Raw genomic sequence first — 5,699 nt, 5'->3', positions numbered from 1 at the left:
AGTTGTTTTAGTTATATATCTATGTATAACAAATTACTCCAAAATTTAGTGGCTTAAAGCAATCAACACTGTCTCACACTATTTCTGAGGGGAATCTGGGAGCAGCTAGCTTGATATTCCTGGCTCACAGTCCCCTTTGCTAAAGGGGCTAAAGGTATATAAAGGTGCGACTGCAGTTGGAGAATCTGGAGAACTCCTTCCTGACTGCACAGACCTCCCCACAGGGTTGCTTGAGTGGCCTCACAACAGGGTGGCTCCTTTCAGGATGAGTAAGCCCAGAGAGAGATTAAGGAAAGAGGTAATGCATTTTCTGACTTAGGCTCTCTCTCACCTTATTCTGTTGACCAGAAGAAGATCACTAAGTCTAGTCCTGGGGAAGGAATGATGCTCCACTTCTTGAAAAAACTGTCAAAGAATTTGTGGACAACTTGTAAATCATCATAATTAACATGACTGGGAAAAGCCTCCACAGCAGCCAAAGTTTTAAAGAACATTATCCCACTAGTTTTTAGCTTCCTCGTTATTTTTGGTCCCCAGCTAGCTCTCCCTCCCCACCCTTAGGAGTTTAGTTGTATATTTACATAATTAAAAATAAAATATTCATCAAACATTTCTTAGAATTTAAAAGCAGAATATTTGGGGTTTTTTAATCCAACAATGTAATATTTCCAGAAATACAATGCAGTATTGCAGTATTCTCTCTTCTACGCCTCACAAGATTTTCCAAATGTATTCTTGAAACGTAGTATTCAAATTTTACATGAGACTAAGAATAGAAGAAATTCATGAGTCAAAATTATTTTAAATTAATTAGACAGAACTTCTGTTCGAATGCCAATATAATGCCCATCTGTCTCAAAATTGAAACGTTCACAAAAATCTATAGCTTTTTTTGTTCTGTTCCATAAACTCAGTAAAGAAAGAGTCTTTGCTTAGTAGAATTTTTATTGGATTAAATATCACTTAAACTGCTTTTATTCAATAGTAGCAATGCACATATAATTTATCTTTTAACATTTGAGTATAATGGGAAAAACATACTGTACTCTCCTAAGAAATTCATATTGAGAATTTAAGATTTTTGCAAATCATTCATTATAGTTTCTAAAGGGAGCTACATACTGGTATTCTATAATATTTAAATGCTCAGAATCAAAGACATCAACTTTAGATTAAGAAATAAAATCTGTGACTCATCATTTCTTAATAACCTATTATATCATTGTAAAGTAAAAATGTTTTTCAAATGTCATTATTTTCATGTTTAGGTTAGAATACATTATAAAATTCATGATAGCCAATGATTATGAAACTTGTTTGTACTCTCTAATCCTAATGGCTACTGCCCAATTGAAATGCAAGTAAGACAACTGAGAAACTTATATTTTGACTTTATTTAAACCTAAACTTAAAAAAAAATACTGACACTTATTGCGGTATTTGGAAAACTTTTAAGCATATTTGGAACAAATTGAGTGTATAAATCAACAAATTTGACCATAAGCTTCATGAAATCCAAATACCTATTAAGTCTTTCTGGTGAATATTTAACATGAAGGCAGTAAGTGTAAAATGCATACCAGACATTGCAAACTTACCATGAAAAAAGTTAAATATCTCATCATTAATATATTATGCCAAGTTTTTAAATAGTAATATTTTAGATTTAAAGACATTCTTATAATTAAGTTCACCTGTTTCTTCCTACTGCTTAAAAGGGAAATTAGAAAGTTTCAAATTATATACATGACTCATATTGTATTTTCATCAGAGAGAGCTACTCTAAGCTATAATTTAAATATTAAAGACCAGTATTTGAGATTCTTCTATTCTGTAGGTATCTAAGTATAATTCCTCATGTTATTTTTTTAAAAGATTTTATTTATTTATTTGACAGACAGAGATCACAAGTAGGCAGAGAGGCAGGCAGAGATAGAGAGAGAGGGAAGCAGGCTCCCTGCTGAGCAGAGAGCCTGATGTGGGACTCGATCCCAGGACCCTGAGATCATGACCTGAGCCAAAGGCAGAAGCTTAAACCACTGAGCCACCCAGGCGCCCTCATGTTATTGATTTATAATGCTTTACATTATGTTATTACATTTTGAAGTCCCAAAACTGAAGTACTCTTGCTTCTTCATGGGAAGACTTCATTCATCTATTTATTTGATGTTTTTCTCATGTAGAAGCATTATGGGCTTTTGGAGGAAAGACCACAGAGCAGTTTTCTATTCATCCCATCAAGGGTACATATGGTCACCATGACTTATGACCATTGATGTTGACTAATCACCTGGCTGATTGTTTCCACTGTGAAGTTATTCTTTACATGTTCCTAATTCCTTGAGAATGGAATATCTACATAAATTACCTGGAATTCTTCAACAAGGGAGATTTAACTCTTCTTTATTCAGTAATTCATCCAAACACTTATTTATGGTCAGTATGGATTCATGGCTCTTTATTTTGTACCTTGGGTACAGATAGCAATCTTTCCTTTATTTATTATGTTGCTCAAATTATTCCAGTTTTGGTCATTGGAAGTTCTTTTGGCTGGCTCCCAGGCATCTTTGATATATTCCTGTAGACACAGGATTTTTTTTTTAATACTTTCTTCCTGGCACTACACTGATTTGGTCCAGGTTCATCTTTTTATATATTTTGTCCCAGTCCTAGAAACAGCCATTTTTCCCAGGAGATCTGTTCTTTTTGTTGAAAAATTGTTTGAAACTAAGATCTGGGCACTAGGTGTGCTTGTTGCTACTACAAATTTCTTGCTTCTACACCCTCTCAGTTGACAGAACAAGAAGATATATCTGAATTTACTAACTTAGGTAGACACACATATGTATAAATATTTTATATGTAACCATTTGTATCTGTTTTATGCCAACTTTGAGTTCATAATGATGTCTCCAGGTACAGTGCATTACCAACATATCATGCTAGCCTCACCACACTAATTCATTAAACCCCCACTACAACCACAAGAAATCCAGCTCCCAGCATTCCATCCTTTAAAATTGCTTAATTGTACTATACATGTGCTGCGGTGTGAGAATTGTACACCCACATCCTCTTAGGAGATGATGTTTTCAACCAGAATATAGTACTTATATGCCTGTGGTCTTAAAGACTTCTCATTTCCGAAGTTAATTAGGTAAGCATCTTTCTCTCCCCCATCTTTGGGAAGCTTGTTTCACAAATTTGTAATATAGCTATATTATACTTCTAATACCATATACAGAATATAACTTAAATGTTTATAAAAACATATATATGTATGTACGTATACATATAGGTAGTGTTTTATTTGTTAAAGTAGAGATAGAAAACTATTTCCTAAACGATCAAACCCAGGCCAATACAGTTTGTAGCTTCTGAAATTTCTCTAACACATGGGGAAAACAAGGTATGCCCAATAAGGAAATTGAAGCATTTAGATGAATCAATGATGAAACAATTAATGAGCAGCTATAGACCATCACTACAACTCCCCAATATTAATTGACAGTGAAGTGATAATGGAAGGTATTGAAAACAGAATAGGAACCCTCTTGTCAACCTTTCATAATGTGTATTGGTTTGGTTACTACAGCAATACAGATTTTAATCAAACTTGATTACATTTATTTTGTTTGAAGCCAGTCTTATAAAATTAATCTGCCAAGTAAATCAAACTAAATTAAAATCTAGAAAGAAGAAGGGATCCAGCAATGTGGCATCTCTTTTCCTTTTGGACAAATACTTGAGAAGAGAAAAAGAAGCATTTGAGAAAATGATTTAAAATAATAATTTACACTATTCTTCTGCTCTCCAATATTGCCTTTTTCCTATGGGCAACGATCATAGTCTTCAGACGGAGATGCCTGAGAAACATTCCAATAATCTAAGAATGATGACTGAGATGTCAAGGGAACACAGCACTAGAGATAGTAAAACGGCAACAAAATTAATTTAACATGTCAGTAGTAGATATTTTATTCAGAGGAAGTTCAAAGCAACTTCTTCAAGTTGACAAACTAGTACGTTCTTGCTATTAGTAGAATGCAAAACAATTCTCCTCTGATTGTGTTTGCAACTGGAAAAGCAGCATTTTCCACTTCAGATAGACTTTCTGACCCAAGATCCAAAGACTGGGGTATTATAACGTCATGCTAAGCACACATTCACTTTACGTAAAATGTCTCGGAGTCCAATGTGTATTTTGCTTTTGCATTTCCTAAAGTCTATGGATTGAGGATTAACAAATCAATTGAAAATTGCAATTGAATTACTTATCAGAATAGGTATAGGATTGCATATACAGCAACCATGTTCATTTCCAAGGTTTTGAGTGAGAAAATTTTAAAATTTCATATCTTGAGCATTTTGAAAATTTCCAACCCCAAACATACTTTCATTATACTAGTTCTTATCCATTATAGCAAAACTTATTCATCATTTGTTTTGATCACAAGATCATCATCAAGGGCATAGCTTCTAATCAGTCAAACCTCTCTGAAGCACTCTTTTTTAACTTACATTTTGGCTAGGTTGAGGCCTTCCATTCCAAAGGTGGAACTCTCAAGATTCACAGAATTAACTTAGAACATTGTACACCTCTGTTCCTAAAAAAAATAAATTAGTGGCTTACTAATGGCCATTGTATTTGTTCCCCTACTGGTTTATGCCAACTGCACTTATTATTTCAATTTTTTTTTAATGTGGTGATGTAACACAAGTGCCAAAAATTTGTTCTATCAAAATTAAGTTGGTCTAGAAAGTATTAATGAAATACTGGTAATTTTGTTGTTAAATATAGTGTAAAGAAACAAAAGTATGCTTGGGGTGCTTGGGTGGCTCATTTGTTAAGTGTCTTCCTTCTGCTAAGATCATGATCCAGGGTCTGGGTTCCAGCCCCATATCAGGCTCCTTGCTCAGTTGGGGGGCTGCTTCTCTCTCTCCCTCTGCTGCTCCCCCTGCTCTCTCTCTCTCTGTCAAATAAATAAATAAGATCTTAAAAAAAAAATATATATATATATTCAGATCGTTTCATAAAAGCCAGAAAGTTCCCACTTCTCTTTGAATAAGCTGAAGTTAGAAATTACTGTTGATATATTTTATGCAAAAAAAAGACCCAAAAACCAAAAAAAAAAAAAAAAAAAAAAAATCTAGGATTTGTCTTTACTAGTAAAAGCAAAACCTCTAAAATTTTAACTTGATATATCCTACTTTTATAACTTTACCTGACATGTAATATCACTTATATCTCTCTTGTTTCTCTCTCTCTCTATATATATATCTCTTTTATTTTCAACAATATTACTGATACCAATTATGTCCTAGGAATTCTTGTAGATTTTAGAACAAATGTTAAATAAAAAATTTCTGCTATCCAAGAGCCCAAAGTGGCAAAGAGCTACAGACAATTTCACAAACTGGCAGTTTTTCAATAGAAAATAGTAAGGGCTTTGGAAAAACAAAGAGGGAGCTCTATAAATTCCCTTTGTTCCTTGTCTTGGTTTAAAACCACAGGGAGATAAGTGATCAGTATCTCTTGAACAATTAGTAGATTGTCATACAGCAAGTGAATACTTAATAACATTTCATGATTCGGGCATAATTTGAAGAATCACTGATTTCTGGAGAAGTATAATTGAGACATTATGTGTGTATCATTTCTAATTGTTACCAAATTATATACTAAAAGTGTTAGTATA

This window comes from Mustela nivalis (assembly GCF_964662115.1).
Source record: "Mustela nivalis genome assembly, chromosome: 14".
Classification (NCBI taxonomy): Eukaryota; Metazoa; Chordata; class Mammalia; order Carnivora; family Mustelidae; genus Mustela; species Mustela nivalis.
This window is presented reverse-complemented; position numbering follows the sequence as displayed.